Source organism: Ahaetulla prasina, chromosome 2, assembly GCF_028640845.1.
Source record: "Ahaetulla prasina isolate Xishuangbanna chromosome 2, ASM2864084v1, whole genome shotgun sequence".
Classification (NCBI taxonomy): Eukaryota; Metazoa; Chordata; class Lepidosauria; order Squamata; family Colubridae; genus Ahaetulla; species Ahaetulla prasina.
Window position 1 is genome coordinate 192275143 of NC_080540.1, and position 21036 is coordinate 192296178.

A 21036-nucleotide genomic window follows, 5' to 3' on the forward strand; every position below is an offset into this window, starting at 1 on the left:
CGGGGGCAGTGCTACTCCATTCAGAGATAAATATGGAAAATCTCTGGGTCAAGGGGAGGGGAATTCCATAGTTATTCAGTCACATCAGGATTAAGCTTCAACCTGTTCCTTCCCATCCAGAAACTATCAGACTCACAACGTTTGGTCATCTTGGGACACAGATATGCAAGTGAGGATCATCCGTATATTGATGATATTTTGCCCTATGCTGATGGATATTCTCATCTAGTAGCTTCATGTGGATTTTGGAAAGGAAGTGGGTAGCATAATATTAGCTCTTTGGCATCCCTTAGAGAGGATTAGCATCTCACAGTAGCAATATTTTTGGATATGCCTTTGGACTAATGAAGTGTTGCTGTATCTTTATCAGCCGTTTAAGGTAGACTAAATTAGTAAACCAATGTCATGTAGGTCAATATTAATTTTATTGTAGCAGAATATTGCTACAAGTCTGAATGCGCTTCCCCCTCCCTCACTTTATCTTTGTGTGAACTGAGGAGGGGTTTGTCTGAGACATTTATGCACATTGCATTGTCCTGGACTCAGACCTCTTTTATCTAACTGTTGCCTGGGTAGTGGCTCTTCCTTCCTCATCTTCCTGTCCCTCAAGGCCATTCCCTCTGTCCACTACATCCTTACTGGTTTGAAGATCCTGTGCAATCCATGGCTCCGGTTGCCCTCTTTGATTTCAGATACCTCCAGAGCAAAGGTTCTGACTGAGAAACCTCTTCTTTGGGCCTCTAGAATCTCTCAGCCAGGGTGCACAAGCTGTGCAGCAACTACTGTGTAGTATGAAACTGCTATCTCATTGTTCAGAATCTTCTCTATTAGCAACCTACAGAAATTCTCCATCTGATATTCAGGCATTAACCTGAGGGTAAAAATGTTTTAAAAGAGTTTGAGGACAAGGCCATTCATACAACCCAATCCTATTTTTTCCAATCCCTGAAGGAAGGTCATGTCTGCTTCTAAAGCACAACTTCTTTTATAGTTGTGTGTTTTCTTCCCACCTGGACTAAACTCAATTAGCTACAGTAATCATCCTTCTGCTAGGGTAGCCATGAGTATTCTACCTTCTTAGCGTAATGTGTGTATAGGGTTGCTCTTTAATGAAATACTAACACTGGGCCAGCCCCTGGTCACTGTGAAAACTGCTGAGCTACTTAAAGACAATAAGGAAAAAAATACTTAGGGAGTTATATCATATGATTGTGTTAATTGAATTCTGGGAAACATTCACAGTTCTGGCTACCCGATACAGCATACTGTGATTACATTGTGACTGAGCCCTTGTGTGTCTCTGCTACCATCTACCCCCTGCCTGGGTAGCTGTCAGAAATAATTGAGTCCTGAGGATATTTTGATAGCTGCGCTAGCCCTTTAATTGACACAAAGACGAAAAACAAAACCCAGCCACCTTTATTTCATTTGGAACCTGGTTGAGAGTGCCAAGGGCCTGTTCCCCCCTTCTCACCATGTTACAACATGCATCTCCTTGTGGCCAACCGTGGAGCATTGGAAATCTTTAAGATCAATGTGACCAGGAACAATTCTCCTGTGCCTGGCAAGCAAGATGGCAAAATCACACAGATGCATTGCAAACAAAAAGAAAACATCATACATACCTATTGTTGGAAAAAAATAACCTACACTAAAACATTTATGTCCCCTTTTATTAAAAAGCTTCCAGCCATGCTATAAATCATTGCAAAACCATAGATGAAAAGGGAGGGGGGGAAGTAAGTGAGAAAAAGCACAAGCAAACAATTGAACAATTTAAAATTTAGGCTCTTGAGGTCTTCTAGGGCTAGGCTAACAAAATTTCTATACTTGGATGGATGCTACATTTATTTCAGTCATCCAAGACAAACAATGCAACACAGCTACCTGGTTCCAGAGGGACCTCAGAGAGGCTTCTGGCCATTCCAGGCAGCATTCCTCATAGCCCTCAAATGCACCATTTGTCCAGACTCCTCCCATTGGCTTAAGTCTTCAAAGACTGGAGAGTTGCAGGCTGGCCTGCTTGGCTTTCCCCAGCAACAGCTCCTGGGATCTCTCCTCCCCCCTCCTCAGCAGAGGCTGACCACAGGTGGGAGCAATCATAACTCCATGGCCAACATTCCTGCCTGAGAAACATATTTATATGGCTGGATTGGCCAGTCATTCTAGGAAATGATGCTCACCGAAATATGAGCGATTATAGTGGCCACACTGACTTGGAAAAAAATCACCTTCAGGAGAACTTGGAATGCAAACTGGTTGAAGGGAAAGCTCCACTGAACTCAGTGAGACTTTTAGGTTCACGTCGCACGTTAACATTCAATGCATGGATCATTAGGATGGATTTATGAAGGTTTCATTTTGTTTCTCAAGATCCTCTTGTGCCTATTCTAGCCTTCAGTTTCTTCAGGACATGGGTCAGCTTGGAGACTGACAAAAGACGCCTCAGGATCATTATGAATCATTATGTACAAAACCACAATTTGGTGCCACAAATTTAGAAGAGCTTGCTGACATGGAGCAGAACGTCATGCCACTTGGTGGGGGTTTAATAGACCAAGGGAAGACTAGGGATTCCATTGCATGCTCCATACTGTTTTGAAGATGAGATCATTCTAGATATGGAACCCTTTTCTGGAAAGTCAAGAAGCTGCTAGTGTTATAATAGAGTATCACTAAGTGCCAGAAAAAGCATGACTAGTCAAATTGCCTGATTTCCCCAGACTAACTGTTTGTGGCTTACCAGAAACAGGAAAAGACACATTAAATGTAGTTTCTTTTTTTGTGGGGTGTGTGGAATATAGACCAACTTCAGTTGTTCCAATATTTGATGTAGTGTTGCATGTTAAAAAAGGGTTGAGGACCCAAATAGCTATCTGTGAGGGAGCCAAGAGCATGGAAAGGGAAGGGAAAGAAGAAGAAAAAGTTCTCAGTTTTAACTGAGGTTTTAACCCCCTCTGATTAGCATTATAAATAATGCATAATATGCTGACTTCTCAGAAAAAGGAAGGAAAGAAGGAAAATTAAATTGCATAATGTTCATTCCTTCATTTATTCAAATTTGTTATAGTCATTCAATTCTAATGGACTCTGGGTGGTATGCAAAACCAGAAAAATCCCATTAAAATAGATACAGCCTAAAACCTTACAGACAGCCCAGCACAGATGAAAACATTCTTAAAAGGAACACAAACCAAATAAAACAGTCCCACCTCCAAATACAATAATACATTAACCCAGATCTGGGGTCAAGACTAGGTTTTAAGAGCTTTTCAGAATGCTAAGAGGGAGGGTGTTGTCCTTCTCTCTCCAGAGGGTGTGGCCCATGATACAGAAGGCCTGCTTCCTCGCAAAATAACAATGTTTAATAGAGGGAACCTGGAACACAACCACTCTGCTGGAACATACCAGGTGGGCAGAAACTATTGGAGATAAGCAGTCACTCAGTTTTCCAGGCCTTGTGCCACAAAGGGTTTTATAGGTAAAAACCAGCATCTTGAGTTGCACTCAGAAGCCAATTGCAACCAATGAAGCTTGCATAGCAATGATGACACATAGGCATTGTGTTCGGCTGGAGAACACGTGACCAGTAACCAGCAGTTGATTGGTTAACCGCCGATGCTATAGCCGGCGGGAGAATTAAGGAGCTCCTATTGGCTGAGCTGTTGACAGCTCCAATATAAAAGGGCTGTCAGTTTAGAGCTTGCTCGCTTGCTCACCTCAGTTAATTGTTTGTAGTTAATAAAAGAACTGTTAATGGTTCTCCTGAGTTGCCTCACTTCTTGCTGCTGTTTTGCAAATACAACAGGCATACTGACAGGCACTTGTGTGGCTTCACTGAACTTCCCTTCCCCCCATGCAGTTCAGAACTGTGCAATCTCTTATCTGGCCTCTTTCTGGGAAAGCTCCTTTCCAAAAATCCTTTCCACTGATTTACCAGATGCACTTTTCCATCACATCTTAGAGTCTTTAGTCTTCTCTATTCTTCTCATTTCTAAAATCCTCACTTATCTATATGGTTTTTTTAATTATTAGTAGCTGATAACCCAGCGTTGCCCAGGTATTTATTTATTGCTGGCTCCCCCCCTCTCTGTCTGTATCTCTCACTCTTCTCTCTCTCCCCCTCTCTCTCTCTCCCCCCTCTCTGTATCTCTCTCTCTCTCTCTCTCTCTGTATCTCTCTCTGTATCTCTCTCCCCACCTCTCTGATTCTGATATGAGGTGTCGGGCAGGCCATGAGGCACTCTTGCAGCACCTTGCGCAGCACAGTGAACTTTTCCGTGTTTCACTGTAGGAATTTAGCACCCACCCCCCTCCTAGAAGAATGAAATATTCTAGGAAATATTTTAAAAAGCAGATTATACCTTCCTGGATGAGAAATGGAGAAACATATTTTAAAGACAAAGGAGCTCCCTGCAACTTCCTGACTCCCCCCCCCACCTTTGTCAATGGGCCATTAAAAGCCTCAGCTAAGCTCACTCATTCTCCCCACCTTTGTCAATGGGCAATTAAGGCTTCAACCAAGCTCACTCAATCCCCCCATGATTTGCAACACAATACAACTGAAACTCACCACATGGCAAGGCTCAAGCAAGCTTGAGAGACAGCCAGCAAGGCTAGCTAAGACCCCACCCCTGGGAGTCTGACAACCAATCAGGATACTCTTCCTGTGCCCCAGAAAGGTCAAAGCTCAGAAAAGCATAAAACCAGGGAGCACACAGGATCTCAGCCCTTTTCTGTTCAGGAACTCAAGCCATGTGATCCTGACCACCATTAAACCATCTTTCCAAGCAGCCTCCATGTTTCCAGTGTCTTTGTCCCCACTTGGAACTGAACCCAGATGGATATTTCTTCCAACAATTGGCACCCAGATGGGACTCCAAGCTAACCTAACCAATGGACCTGGCCCAGGTAAGCCTCCTTGCTAGCAGCAGACCCATTGAGTCTGTGGGTAAGTTTTCCTGGACCTTGGCCATTTGGAACTAGGTTTTAAAGGGTTTTGAGTGTTGAGCTCAAAGACTGCTTGGAAAGAAGGTGAGTACCTCTAAATTTTAATTTTAAGCATGGAAAAGCATGGGAAATATGTGTATGCCTGCATGTGTGTGAATGAGAGAGCCCTTTTCCCAATCACAGCTGGATCTTGCATCCTCTGTGCATTTCCTAACCGCAGAAAGACCAAAAGTCTGGAGAGCATGGGGGTTTTGCCAGAGCACAGGACCTTCTGTTAGGGAAGGAAGAAGTGTGTGATAGTGGGATTCCACCTAAGGAAACAGTCTGATTCCACCTCTTTGAGCAACCTCTAGCCGCACCTCTGCCTACTGCTAGCTCCACCGAGCCGTGACCGGTAGGATAGAGAAAGCAAGGGGGGGAAGCCAAACGTGGAACTTTGTGTTTATTGGGAATGGAAGCCGAGCGAGAGGAAAGTAAGTGTGAATGAAGCAATTAAGAGAGTAAAAAAGGAGGAAAAAAAAGGAAGCAGGAGATCTGCTTGGGGCCCTGGATGCCCGGAGGCTGCCAGTACTGCCTGGTATGCTAAAAAGGAAGCAGGAAGCAGTGTTGAAGAGGTGCTCGTACCTACTGGCAGGGCAGTAGGTCCTCTGGGATCACCTTTTTTGATCCAAAACGGAAGCTCCCTTAACAGGAAGGTGCTCATACTTCGACAGAAGGGAGTCGAAGTCCTTCCCAGAACTTTTTTTTCTGAAAACTGTAGGAGGATCCACCCGGCTAGGCCAAAGTGAAAAATAAAACCTCACATCGGAGAGGGAAACATGGGAAGCAGTAGCTCGAGGGTGGAGGGAAATCCCCTGGAAAACCTGCTGGGGGCCTGGAGTGCCCGGAGGCTGCCAGTTTTACCTGGTATGGAAAAGAAATTGAGGAAATTGTGTAATAAAGATGAGAATAGGAAACAAATTTGGCTAAATAAAGGTACTTAAAAGAAAAGGGAAATATATAAATAGGAATGTTTGGGTTTTGTTTGTTTGTTTGTTTGTTTGTCTCTTTCTCTGTCTTCTATGGAACCACGTGGTCTGTCTGTTAAGATTTGTGCCTTCCTAATTTAACTGAGATTTATGGCGGAATGATCAGTGTGTGTGTAAATCTCAGAGTTTTGTTTTCCTCTCTGTCCTCCTTGTTTTTATGTGTGTATGTCTGTCTTTGTGGGCCCTTGAGGTAATTGTAACTGTAAAATGTATCTGATCTCTAGAGACAAGAATTTTAAATTGTTAGGAAAAACAAAACAAAAGGTTGAAACAATGAAAATGGGAAGAGAGAGAGAAAAAAAAGGAAAGAGCCTTTTTCCTGTCTTTGTCCGCCAACAAAATAGTAAAAGGACTTTTCATCCTATTTCTGTTTTTCTCCTCTCTATCTTAAAGTAACAACTCAAGTTTATAAGGAAACATTTTAAGTTCACTTACAAGATAAGTTTATGAGGAAACGTTTTAAGTTCACTTACAAGAGAAAAAAATTCAGTCTTGCATTTACTGTGTATTTAAATGATTTTACCTGTTCATCCTCTTCCTGAAGTATGTGAAGTTTTTCTTTCTCATCAGTTGTGTCTCCATTTTGTTGAAACTGCATTATCTTTTAGTAACTGCAATATTGATGTGTTGTTTCTTTTCAAACTCTGCCTGCAAGATATCTACCCCCCTTTAATCCTGTTACAATGCCTTTCCTGAGAATATTACCCACAAAAGTGGGAAGGAGATCCTCTTCTAATGTCTTTCAGCCCTGAAAAGATGACTCTGCAACTGTGGAAGCAGAGCACATGGTTCCAGATGCTGCCCCCAGAGAAGACCTTCCATTTGTTGGAGCCAGGAATTGAGTTTGAATCCAGCCCCCACTGAAAGTCATCACAGCAACCAGAGTGGAGCAGACCTTCCAAACCTGACTGACCAACAAGCATGCCACCCAAAAGATATGAAAGAAAGGACCCTGAGATGTACAAGTAAAGACTAAAAGACTTTTCAATTCCCAGAAGACAACTGGAAAGACTATGGGGGAGGTGGAAAATTCATTGTAAGGTTTTCTTTCTTGTCTCATTTACATTGTAATCAGTCTAAAGTACTCATGTAAGGATTGTATTTGAGTGGCTACCACAGCAAGTTCTGAACACCTTAGATTTTTGTCTGGTGGGAGGGAAATATGTCCAAAATGTTTGTATTGCCTGTATTGTAAAAGTAGCTGCATACACAGGCACACACAGAGAGACACACCATTCAGAATTAGTCTATTCCCTTCACTTACCTCCACACAAGACTTTTAGGTTGATTTTGCTCTGTGGCACTAAAAGCCCAAGGAGTCAGATCTCCCTGCTAATTCCATGGGGGAGGGGCATCCCCCTCAGGCAATTCCTCTCTTGAAGAGATAGCAGAAAAAGTGATATCCAAAACCCAAGCCCTGACTATGACTCACAAATGATGCTGCCCAGTTGCCCAGTAAAGCAAGATATGTTGCACTGGTGGTCTCATGAGTAGAAGTCCCAGGGCTCATTGTGTGTAATTTTTTTTTAAAAAGAAGAAAGGACGAAGCCTGGATCGCACACTCATTAACCTCAATTTGGACTGAAAAAATCTTGGATAGACTAAAGTAAGAGCTAGCGCAGGTTCAGTAACCAACCCTTGGAAATGAGCAGCCTGTAATTTAAAGGAAAACCATGGCTGTGAAAATTTTGGGATGTGTGCTTGCTTGACCTGACTGGAAGCTCTCAGAAAGTGATATCTAACAGCTGAAATTAATTGGCATAGAAAATTGGATACTGTAAAATTCTTACCAGAACTTTTCCCCTGGCTGCTAGACCTTCATGGTTGAAAGCTTTTGGGAGCCACTGAAGGAATCTTTTTTTCTGTTGTCTCTATCAATGGCTTCCTTTGCATCAGGAAAATTAAAAGCACCCACTGATTTGATCAATTTTAATTTTTGCCAAGAGCATGTTTCAAAACTCACGTTTTGAAAAAAAAAAAGTAGGGATTGTAGGAATTTAGCACCCACCCCCCTCCTAGAAGAATGAAATATTCTAGGAAATATTTTAAAAGCAGAATATTATACCTTCCTGGATGAGAAATGGAGAAACATATTTTAAAGACAAAGGAGCTCCTGCAACTTCCTGACTCCCCCACCTTTGTCAATGGGCCATTAAAAGCCTCAGCTAAGCTCACTCATTCTCCCACCTTTGTCAATGGGCAATTAAGGCTTCAACCAAGCTCACTCAATCCCCCATGATTTGCAACACAATACAACTGAAACTCACCACATGGCAAGGCTCAAGCAAGCTTGAGAGACAGCCAGCAAGGCTAGCTAAGACTCCCACCCCCTGGGAGTCTGACAACCAATCAGGATACTCTTCCTGTGCCCCAGAAAGTTCAAAGCTCAGAAAAAGCATAAAACCAGGGAGCACACAGGATCTCAGGCCCTTTTCTGTTCAGGAACTCAAGCCATGTGATCCTGACCACCATTAAACCATCTTTCCAAGCAGCCTCCATGTTTCCAGTGTCTTTGTCCCCACTTGGAACTGAACCCAGATGGATATTCTTCCAACATCACAATGGAGGAGATGGGGTCCCCTCCTCTTCCTGGAGGCCATTACAATGCGGAACGACAATGCGATCCTTCCCCACTTGCCTCTAGCAACAGGACGTGGCTTACAGCTCTGACCCTGAAGTGGCGGGAGAGCTGCCTTGAGCGCAAATGTGGCATGAAGGCAAGTACAGGGTCGCTTCGCTCCTGCACTAAGACTCTGGCTATCTCCTTGCAGTGTCCCCAATCCCCCTCCTCCGCAGCTCTTCAGCCAAGCGTGGTGGGCACAAAGTCCATCCCAAAGTGGCAGGAGGCAAAGGCTGCCTTGAGCACAAATGTGGTGTGAAGGCAAGTATAGAGCCATTTTGCTCCTGCACTAAGGCTCCAGCGGCCCTCCTCTTCCTCCCCATCCTTCTCCTCTTGTGACCCCGGCTAGCTGTGGTGGGACTTGGAGGATGTGCCATTACTATGGCAACTCCACTGTGCTGTACTGTGGAAGCCATTTTAAGGCAGTACAGTAGAAGCCATTTTAAGGCACAACAGGCTGTATCTTAACAGAACACACACTCTGAGCAGAACACATACCCCGAGGGGTGTTAGGGATGTCCTACCACCACAGTATTTGTTTCCAGGGAGTAAGTCATTTGTGTACCAAGTTTGGTTGAAATTGCTCAAGGTGTTCCAGATTTTTGCTGCAACACACACACACACACACACACACACACACACACCTAGAGGTGCTAGGGGTGTCTTACCCTACAGTATTTGTTTCCAGAGAGTAAGTCATCTGTGTATCAAGTTTGGTTGAAATTGCTTGAGGCGTTCCAGAGTTATGCTGGAACATATATACATATATACAGCCAGCCTTTTTTATATAGATAGATAGATAAGGGTTTGTCAAAAACAAATCATGTCAAACAAATCTTATTGCATTCTTTGACAAAGTAACAAAATTAGTGGACCAGAGAAATACTGTGGATACATTTGACTTCTGCCAACCTAGCAGTTCAAAAGCACATAAAAAATGCAAGTAGAAAAATAGGGGCCACCTTTGGTGGGAAGGTAACAGTGTTCCATGTGCCTTTGGCATTTAGTCAGGCTGGCCACATGACCATGGAGACCTCTTCGGACAGCGCTGGCTCTTTGGCTTTGAAACGGAGATGAGCACTACCCCCTAGAGGAGGGAACGACCAGCACATATGTATGAGGGGAACTTTTACCTTTACCTAAGGCATTTGATAAAGTAGACCACAACCTACTACTTGATAAGATAGAACATGTAGCTTAGACAGCATCACCACCAGATGGATTCATAACTGACTGGCTGCTGGCAGTTGCCAACTGCACTCAATGTGCAGTTGGCAATGGAACTATATCTACTTGGAGGTAAGTTTGCAGTGGGATACCCCAAGGTTCTGTCTTAGGCCCAGTACTCTTCAATATCTTCATCAATCATTTAGATGAAGGGATAGATGCTCCATTGAGGCTGTGAGCAAGTAGAAGAAATGGGCTGGCAGCCATGTGGGCTCCTGATGCACATGGTTGTTGGTGCTGCTGCTGCAAGGCAGGTGTTGGGGCAGGGATAGCCTGGCTTCAGGGGCCCTGAGGTAATTCAGTGCAGAGCGTGTGAGGCTGTTCCACCATCCCTGTCTCTCCTTGTTGTTGCGGCATCGCAAAGAGCCAGATGGAATAGGCGGGCAGCTGGCTGTGCAGGCTCTTAAGTATGGTTTACTTTGGGGGTAGGGCTTATATCAGGTACATGTGTAAAAACATGCTAGGACTTATTTTTGGGATAGGTCTTATTTTCAGGGAAACAGCATGTGTGTATGTATTTGTGTATACACACACCCCTCCTTCATCCATCCATCCATCCATCCAGTGGTGAAATCTGAACCGGTTTGTTACCGGTTTGCTGGCCGCACATGCACGCTGTGTGCCAAGTGCATGCTGTGCATGCGCATGAGCAATACACACCAAAAGGAGGTTTGGGAAGGTAAGTAGAACAGTGAAGGGGGATCAGTTGTGCTGCACAATTTAGCTTTGCTAGAAGATAGATTTTTTTAATGACAGGTACGCTCGAACCGGTAGTTTTTATCGCTACGGGTTCGCCTGAACCAGAGTAAATTGGTAGCATTTCAACCCTGCATGCATACATCCATCCATCCATCCGTACACATATATAATGTATATTGCTTTATTGGAAGTCAGTTCCATTTTCAATTCATAAATTGAAGATTCCACCCTCACTCGGTTGCATATTAGTCATTTTTAGCAAATTCTTAATTTTAATGTTGAATCTTTTCATGGTTTTCCTCTTCCTACAGTTTCATATTGCATTTTTATTAATTGATACTGTTTATCTATTGGTACGTTGGAAGTCATAGACAACTCCCATCTACATTCTAGCAAAGCCAAAAGCTTATAGAATCTGAAGAATTTTGTGTAATACAGATCAAAATTATCACTGTACTTGAAAAGGCAAAACAAAAAGATAATTTAGAAATAACTGAACTTCAGAAGAGATAAAAGGTCAAGGTTTTTCAGTTGTTAATGTCCATTCCCAGGGCCTTTAGGTCCCTCTTGCAGATATCCTTATATCGCAGCTGTGGTCTCCCTCTGAGGCCTTTTTCCTGCACTAATTCTCCATACAGGAGATCTTTCGGAATCCGACCATCAGCCATTCTCACAACATGCCCAAGCCAGCGTAGATCCCGCTGTTTCAATAGTGTATACATGCTAGAAATTCCAGCACATTCCAAGACTGCGCTATTTGGAACTTTGTCCTGCCAGATGATGCCAAAAATATGTTGGAGACAGCACATATGAAAGGTGTTGAACTTTCTCTCCTGCCGTGCGTAAAGGGTCCAAGTCTCACTGCAGTACAAGTGTGCTTAGCACGCAGGCTCTATAGACCTGGATCTTTGTATGTTCCGTCAGCTTCTTATTAAGCCATACTCTCTTTGTAAGTCTGTGGTGGCCGCTTTACCAATACCTTTATTCAGCTCAGTATCTAAAGAGAGAGTGTCAGAGATAGTTGAGCCAAGGTACACAAAGTCATGGACGACCTCCACTTCTTGTGCCGAGATTGTAATATGGGGAGGTGAATCCACATCCTGACCCATGACTTGTGTATTTTTCAGGCTGATTGTTAGTCCAAAGTCTTGGCAGGCTTTGCTAAAACTGTCCATAAGTTGTTGAAGGTCTTCAGCAGAGGAAGAAGTGATGGCAGCATCATCAGCAAAGAGGAAATCCCGTAAGCTTTCAGCTGGACTTTAGACTTTGCTCTCAATCTAGAGAGATTAAAGAGTTTTCCGTCTGATCTGGTCCGGAGGTAGATACCCTCTGTTGCAGTTCCAAAAGCATCCTGAATAAAGATCCCGAATAAAGTTGGTGCAAGGACACAGCCCTGCTTCACTCCACTTCGAAAGTCAAAGGAATCTAATGTTAAGCCATCAAAAACTACAGTGCTCTTCATTTCCTCATAAAAGCACCTGATGATGTTGAGGAGCTGAGCTGGACATCCAATCTTGGGGAGAATTTTATAAAGGCCGTCCCTGCTAACCAAGTTGAAAACCTTCATAAGATCTAAGAAGGCTACGAAAAGTGGCTGTCTTTGTTCCCTGCATTTCTCCTACAATTGTCTAAGGGAAAATAGCATGTCAGTAGTGGACCTGTTGGCTCGAAAGCCACACTGTGATTCCGGATAGACTCTCTCTGCAAGCACCTGGAGCAGGGGTGAAATCTCAAAATTTTCGCTGCCGGTTCTGTGGCGTGGCTTAATTGGTGGGCGTGGTTTGGTGACCAGGTGGGCCTGGGTTGGTGGCCATGTGACTGGTGGGCGTGGCCAAGTCGACATCACTTCTTTGGAGCTACAAAAATAAGATATACCAATTATTTCATGCAATCAATACTTAAATAATAAGCGAGGTACACAAAACTGTAAGAGGTACACAAATACTTACAGAAGAGCAATAAAAGTGTTGTCTTCAACGACGCTTCTTGCACCAAGGATAATAACGACCTGCAAGGAGATATACCATGATAGACAAATTTAGCCATTTAATACGTAAATAAGAATAACAGAAGTACACAAAACAGTAAAAAAGTAAAAGAGGTACTTAAATACTTACATAAAACTGTTAGTCGTCTTTAGCTATGAGATGTTTCCAAATAGCTATTTCAGTGGCACTCTCCTCGCTTCCACTTTTCTTACACCTGATGCGCGGATCATTGGCTGAGCGATGGTGTTCTCTGAACCATTTTTTCACTGCAGAAATAGGGTCCCATTTTGGAAGAGGTAGTCCAGTAACGCTGATGGTCATGAGGCTGGTTAGATTGGAAATGGCTAGGCGACTTCTGCTCTCTGAACATATCAGGTTCATTTTAGAAAAACCCCTTTCTGCTTCTGCAGAACTCACTGCAATTGTTCTGACAATATCTTTTGCTTTTTTGATACTGTCAGGAATTGCACACCTCTTCGAATCTTTCAAGACATTCTCCACAAAATCTCTGTAGTCATTGATGTCCATTTTGTAGTTGAAAATGTCACTGAATGTGCGCAGTTGTTCTTCACCTGCTGCCCATGGCACGACTATTTCCTCAACATCTCAGTACTCTGGCACCCAAAAACTGTAGAAACTGTAGTACGTTTGTGGTGTCTTGCCGTTGGTTCCCAGTTTTTAAATGCTCACAGTCCATCAGTCGTTTAGGCAAATTTTTGATGATACTTTGTAAAAGTCTTTCTCGATCGTTTTCTATGAACTTTATATTCTTGAAAGTTTCTGAGGTAATTAGTCCCTCAACTTTTCTTTCATATGTGCCCTTTCCCTTTGTTAGTCGTTCTAATGCCTTTATTGATCTTCTCACCACTTGCATGCTTGCAGTGCAGTTGAAAGAAGTGAAATTTCTTCCAAAATGTCTATCATCAACGCCAAATCATTTAAGAAATGTTTATTTTCCAGACAGGCAGCCATACCCGAGTATTTTGCATTCGCATGAAAATATTGATGTAGCACAGGAAAGCACGCCACACAGCTATGGTTGCCCTTAAAGTACAGGCAGCCCATCTTGGCCCAAAAACCCAACCAATCCTTATGATGTTAATGTCAAGTTCTTCAGATATTTTGTCTAGTTCAATCCGGTTTTTATTCGATTGCTGGAAAATGGAGCATATCTTATCAATAAAAAATTTAAAATGAGTTACTTGCTTTATTTCCTTCATGGCGTCATCTAAAACAAGTTGGAGGCGATGGTTCAAGCAGTGCCATATGATGATGTTTGGAAACTCTTTGGCTATTCTGGTGCTCACTCCAGATTTTCTCCCAAGCATAACGCTGGCATCATCAGGGCAGAACGCTATTACATTTTTTTGAAGGTAGTCCCGGGTAAATCCAACCTTATGTAAACTTTCAAAAACTGCAGAACATATTGTCTCTGCATCTTGTTTCTTCAATTCAACCAACTCGGCAAAAATTGTTGGTGGGTCCTCTGAGTCCTCAACTTTTAAGAAAACGATCAAAACTGGTTTGCAGGATACTGTTGAGGCTTCATCAATGATCAGACATATTTTCAGATGCTGAGCAATGATGTTGGAAAACATTTGGGTTTTAATTTCCTTTGTAATGCACTCAACTATTTTGACAACGGTTGGTCTTGAATGCAACCCTATTTCCAGATCTAGTCCATTTTCAGTTTGTAATTCTCTCAGTTTCTCGATGCTTGGATTGGTCTGCATGCTTTTGCCAGGCTGTAAACAGTTTTGAACATTTTAGAAGTGGTGGCAAATTGCATTTCAGAAATCTTGTCCTTTGCTTTTGCTCAGCTTGTTTGACGTTGTCTCTACAAACGGTGTGAGATTTCGATACAAAATGTTCTCTCATTTTCTTGCATAGAGACGCCTGGTGCACTTCCTTGTTTTCCCAGCTGGCTGAATCTTGAAAAGCTTCCACTCTTTGCTTACATGAATATCGCTCTCCATTGCGAAGCCATATTTCGCACAGATTTACAACCTAGCTTCTTGTTTGAAACTTCCAACCCGTCTGTTGTGTCTCGTCCGCTTTCCCCGCAGCCGGGCCCGTCTTATCTCCTTCCGAATGCTGAGGAATGTCCTAGCATGCCTCCAGGCCCCAGCCCTGGCACCATGCCCAGACAGGCCAAGGAAGAAGAAGTGCTTCCAGCCCCCAGCCCTGGCTCCATGCCCAGGCAAACGGATCAACTAGACCCCTCCCCCTCCCCCACAGCATGTGAGCCTGAGGAAGGTCAATTACCAACAACTGGAGACTGGAGTGACCCTCGCTTCAGGAGAATTGATAGGCGGCGTCAACAGAAGGAAGGGAGGGGCAGGCCTGGATAAGTGCTGAGTCATGGAGCCACAACCCATGGCCTATATAAAGGATCTGCTTTCTGACATTCTCTGAGTCAGGCAAAGTCTACCTTATATTGCTGAAGTCACTTCCTGGTCTCCTGCCTGCCTTGAGAACTTTGCTAGGACTTTGGCAGAGCTGCAGAGGCACGCCTGATTTGGATTTCCCTGATCCGGCCGTCAGCGGAGGAGTGGGACACGACACCGTCATATTGGAAGAAGCTGTACTGTTGCAAGGTCCAGCAGTCCTGAAGAATGTTTCCGATTTCAGGTGCGGTGGGTGACTCTATACTTGCTTTGCTGTTTTGTCCAGTTTCAAGTGGTGGCACTTGTGGCGCTGGGGATGGTTCTTGTTCCACTTCTGCTGGTGGTTGTTCAAGTTTTGGTTTCTTGGCCAAGAAACCCGTCAAAGTCTGTTGCCTTTTCATCCTTCCTGTTAAAGGCAGCAGCTACTGCAAAAAAGAAAAAAAGGAGCTTTGTTAGCTGATGACACACAATGTAAAAGCACACAAAATCCAAAAAAAAGCCCAAAAAACAACTTTTATATTTTACGCAAACACAACACAACACAACACCACAGACTCACCCACAACTTAAAAGCATCTGTGCGTGACCCAAAATGGCCCCTGCAGCAAGCAGGAACAGCATACAGCCAAAAAAAGCCCCAAAAATAACGTTTACACTTTACACACACAAAATGCCATATACAGCTTTGTGAGATTGTGCGTGTTTGTGTAATTAGAGTGAAACACACCAAATCTCAGAAAGCTGCACAAATATTTATTTTATCATTTTATTTTTAGATAAAAGCAGCTAAATTTAAAACTTCCTAAACTACAAATGGGGGGAAAAAAACACAATTAACTATATTTTTTAAAGTTCCCCCCAAAAATAAAGAAACTTACCCAGTTGAAGGGACAGGGCAGGCAGATTCAGTTGCTCACTGATGAGATCAATTGCAGGCAGGCAGATTCAGTTGCTAGCGGATGCAATCGATTGTAGGGCTTGCCGCAAGTGAAGGAAGGCAGATGTTGCAACCAGCGGCTCGGGATTCGGTCCGAAGAGCGAAGGTAAGCAAGCTGGAGGCACAGGGGAAACGTGGGTGGTTAGCCAGGCCGGGCAGGCAGGCACGGGGACTCAGGGATCGGGGTGGGGGGGTAGCACATGGCCCGCAAATGATCCCGGGCGGCTGTGCGAACTACGCGAGCCTGGGGATTGGGGTGGGGGCGGCACGCTAGGCCGCCACCGGCGATCCTTACCTTTTTCAGCGAGCAGCAGTCGGCGAGGCGTCCAGGCAAGGTGAGGCGAGGCAAGCTGGAGGCTGGGGGAGGAAGGTGGGTGGTTAGCCAGGCCAGTCAGGCAAGCACGGGGACTAGGTCTTCTAGTCCAAGCCCCTGCTCCTGAACCCGTTCCCAGCATCGCCTCTGTCAGTCTGCTGTGCAAAGTAGCCAGCTTCTGGTGCAGCTCATCAAGAATGGCAAGGCTGGCTTCTCGCAAGTAATTGAGCTGATCTTTGCTGCTCCTGCCTTTTCTCTGCCCTAAGTGTTCTTGGTTCAGGTGCAGAAGGCAGTTGCTCCTCCTCATCACTAACCAGCTGGGAGCTGAGTGCTTTCCCCACCTGAACTCTCAGGGCTGTCCTGCTGCAGCTGTTCTTTCAATCAAATCACTCCAGCAGGCTGCTCAGAGCCATTGACCAACTTACCTCCCGCGGTGCCTGGGGCTGACCTCTGGAGTGGAATCTGAGGAAGCATCTGGGGAAGGAATCAAAGACTATTATTAGTACCACTTTGGTCTTTCTGGAGCTACTTGTAATTGCCCTCCGCTCTTCCCACGTAGGATATTGGACACCTTCCTATCTGAGGGGCTCATCTTCTGGCATCGTACTTTTTAGTCTTTTGATACTTTTCCTGGGGTTTTCTTACTAAGGATACTGGAGAGGGTAGCCATTTCCTTCTCCAGTGGACCATGTCGTGTCAGCACCCTCGACTATGACCTGTCTGAACTAAATGGCCCTGCACAGCATAGCTCATTGCTTCATTGAGCTTCGCAAGGCAAGACATTGATCTGTGAAGAGGGTAAAATAGATACCTCTTCTCATTGGAGAAGGCGCTCCAGGGAGTCCAGGATGTCTTCTTCCAGGCTACTGACATCCTCCAGAGTGTCTTCCTCTGGAGAATCCTGTGAAAGAAAGAAATGATTCCCCTTTAGCCATCAGAGAAAAGAAACTCAGAAGTACTAAAAGAGAAGGCCTATTGGGACCTAGAAGGACTCTATCCCTCCCCAACCAAAAACACTTTGTCTTTCTTACCCATGGACTGGAAGAAGGGCTGGGCTCTGAAGCCTCTGCATCCTGGTCCCAGCTATCCTCAGATTCCTCCTCCAGAAGGGAGTCCAAGTCCCAGAGGCTGCTGGTCCTCGAGCCCATCAGGACCGTCAGCGAATCCTGCAAACGACAGTAAGGTTAGGATGGATAGCAGAATTTCTCCCACTTCCCATTGCCAAGACGGCGGCGGCCATCTTGGGGTGCGGAATGGCGCCCCTGAAGATCTGAAGCTCCGGCCAGCTGGCTTTTCAATCTGCTGGCTGGCCGGTCTGTCGATCTGCGGGCTTGCCGGCTCGCTGGGGATGGACGGGCGCGCCGCTGGGTGCGGTTTGGCGCTCCCGGTGGTGGACGGCCAGCCTTGCCGCCCCGCTGGCCTGCGGCCTGCCGCCTGTCGGTTTTCGCGTGGACGATTCGGGAGGTATGACTGGGCAGCGGACGGCGGTAGCCATCTTGGGGGGTGCGGAATGGCGCCCCCTGAAGATTTGGCGGCCAGCTGGCTTTTCGATCTGCTGGCTGGCCGGACTGCTGACTTGCGGGCCTGTGGGCTTGCTGGCTTGCGGGAAAGGGACGGTGGCGCTCACTTTCGGGGGGTGCGGTTTGGCGCTCCCCGGAGATGGGCAGCCGGCCTTGCCGCCTGTTGTCTTGCGGGCCTGCCGCCTGTTGGTCTCCGGCCTGTCGGCCTCCCGGATTGCCGGATTGCCAGATTGTCGTTCTGCCGCAAGTACCATCGGCGGCTGGAATTTTTCCGCTAGATTTAAGTCCTAATACCATCGACCTGGTCATGAGCCTGGACATCGGCTCTGTCTTGAACCTGGACACCGGCCTTAGACATTGGCCCTGACATCGGCAGGGCTTGGCGGCTTGGACGGTTTTTAGCTCTCGGCGTTCACCTCACCGCGAAGGACATCAGCGGGACTATCATCTGACTGTGAACGACTTTGGACGGCCTTTTACCATCCTAGGCTTTAAAGGCCTAGTTTTATGGCTGATTTTAAGCTAACGATAATGGCCGCTATTTCTGTCATCAGCGGCATTGCAGACATGACTGTCAACTGTCTGACGTAGTTAACTTTAAACATGGTCGTTCCTCATGGTGTTCGCCTGACAGTGGTGTACCGGTCCGCTAATTCCATCAGCGGACTTCGGACAGTTTGATCCCCGTTTTACATCTTATATGGACAGGGGGTCGGTTTTACTACACTTGTAGGGAACTGCTGGCTCGGGATACCCTTTTTTTCCGTTGTTACCTGATCCTATTATGAGTTACTCGGCGCTTGAGCTCTTACGGCTGCGAGGTTCCCCGCCGCAGGAGTGGCCCTCTGTACTATCGAGGGCCTCCCTTAATGAAGGGTCTTGGAACCGAGAGAGGTGGCAAGCCTCGAAGAAGAATCTCTGGGGTTTTTTTAATAGGTTTTTTAATAAGGGGCTTTTAAAGGGGGGGAGGGGATTGACGGGTAGGGGGAGTGACCCGTCGGGGAGGGTATGTCCAGTCCCAACGCGGGCTCACGACACTATTTCACTTGGTCCAAGAGGGCGAGGGATTGTACAGAGCGGAGAACATTATTCCATCTGTACGGTGAGTGGAGGGGCAGATATGGCGGAGGCAGGGGCCGACGCTTTTTGGGAGCACGTGTTCGATGTTTAAAAGCGATCACGTGCTCCGGCCCCCAGTCCTCACTCGTTCCCGGATGGTCAAGACCTCAGAGCTTGGGTCTTAGGCTGATGCTTTGCAATGCCCGGTCCGTGGTTAACAAGGCCCCTGATTTGTGATCTTATTCAGAGGAGTCCGCGGACCTTATGGGCATTACGGAGACCTGGTTGGGCACAGAAGGGGTGTACCCTGGTCGAACTGTGCCCTCCGGGTTTCCGTGCATTCCATCAGCCGAGGACCCAAGGTAGTGGGGGTGGCGGTTGTGATTAAAGAAAGTCTGGAGCCGAGGAGTCCACTGTTCCTCAGATAGCTGGCTGTGAATCCTCCTTGTGAAGTGGGGCCACCGGAATCAGATGGGGCTGTTGATCACGTACCTGGCTCCTTGCTGCGTGACTACAGCCCTACCTGAACTGCTAGAGGTGCTCGCTGGCGTGGCGGTGGAGATCCCCAGACTACTGGTCTTGGGGGATTTCAACCTGCCATCTGCCGGCTTGTCGTCGACGGTGGTTCAGGAGTTCCAGGCCTCCATGACGGCCTTGGACCTGATTCAAGTAACTGATGGCCCTACACACATTGGGGAGGCGCTAGACTTGATTTTTATCTCTGGTCAGTGGGTAAATGATCTGGATTTAGGAGATTTAGTGAAAGAACCGTGTCATGGTCAGATCATTTTCTTCTTCGCCTAGACTTTCAGACCGCCACCACCGCAGGGAGACGGAGCCAATGCGTTGGTCCCGCCCCAGGCGCCTGATGGACCCGGAGAGGTTCCTGACGGAGCTTGGGCCGCTTCCTGAGGATCTTACCCACGGCACGACTGAAGAACTGGTTGCGGCCTGGGAACGGGCTGCGGCTGGGGCTTTGGACCGTGTCGCCTTTATGCTCTGACCCGCGAGATCTCAATTGGCTCCTGGTTTTCCGAGGAGCTGAGAGAGATGAAACGCCGGAGAAGACGCCTGGAGAGTGTTTGGAGGTCTAGCTGTTCCGAGGCTGATCGGACACTAGTGAGGTCCTTTACTAGGACCTACCTAGTGGCAATGAGGAGGCGGCTTGCTCACGCTTCCACCCTCATTGCATCGGCAGATAACCGCCCGGCCGCCTGTTTGGGTGACCCGTTCCCTCCTCCATCAAGAGGGACGGGATGACCCCTTGCAGGGACGAGCTGAGGAGTTTAACGGTTATCTATACGATAAAATCGTTCAGCTTCGGGATAGTTTGGACCAAGATTGCGATGATCCAGCCGGGACGACAGTCTTGTTGAGGTTATTTGGGATGAGTTTGATTCTGTGGCTCCCGAGGACATGGACAGGTTGCTGGGGAGGTTACATGCAACTACATGTTTACTGGACCCGTGCCCTTCCTGGTTAGTGCTGGCTGCTCAGGAAGTGACACGAGGCTGGCTCCAGGGGATTATAAATGCTTCTTTGATGGAAGGGGTTTTCCCCGCCGCCTTGAAGGAGGCGGTGGTGAGACCTCTCCTCAAGAAGCCTTCCCTGGACCCAGCTATTTTGAGTAATTATCGTCCAGTCTCCAACCTTCGCTTTGTGGCGAAGGTTGTTGAGAGTGTGGTTGCATGGCAGCTCCCCCGGCACCTGGAGGAAACTGTCTATCTGGACCCGTTCCAGTCCGGCTTCCGACCCGGTTATAGCACGGAGACGGCTTTGGTGCAGGATGACCTCTGAGGGCCAGGGACAGGTTGCTCCTCTGCCTTGGTCCTATTAGATCTCTCAGCGGCTTTCGATACCATCGACCATGGTATCCTGCTGCGCGGTTGGAGGGATTGGGAGTGGGGGCACCGCTTATCGGTGGTTCTCCTCCTATCTCTCTGACCGGTCGCAGACGGTGTTGACAGGGGCAGAGGTCGCCCCGAGGCGCCTCACTTGTGGGTGCCTCAGGGGTCGATTCTCTCGCCCACCCTGTTCAACATCTATATGAAGCCGCTGGGTGAGGTCATCAGTGGTTTCGGGTGAGTTATCATCTGTACGCTGATGATACTCAGCTGTATTTTTTCCACCCGGACCACCCCAACGAAGCGGTCAAGTGCTGTCCCGTGCCTGGAAGCTGTACGGGTCTGGATGGGGAGAAACAGACTCAAGCTCAATCCTCCAAGACGGAGTGGCTGTGGATGCCGGCATCCGGTACAGTCAGCTGCATCCGCAGCTGACTGTTGGGGGCAGTTAGTGGCCCCAAAGGA

The 21036-nt window shown here is 46.5% G+C and overlaps 1 pseudogene; it reads right to left on the reverse strand.

Annotated features, from left to right (window-relative positions):
• Positions 1 to 12125: 12125 nt before the first annotated feature.
• On the reverse strand, positions 12126 to 14561 carry LOC131190663 (E3 SUMO-protein ligase KIAA1586-like; annotated as a pseudogene).
• Between the last annotated feature and the right edge of the window lie 6475 nt (positions 14562 to 21036).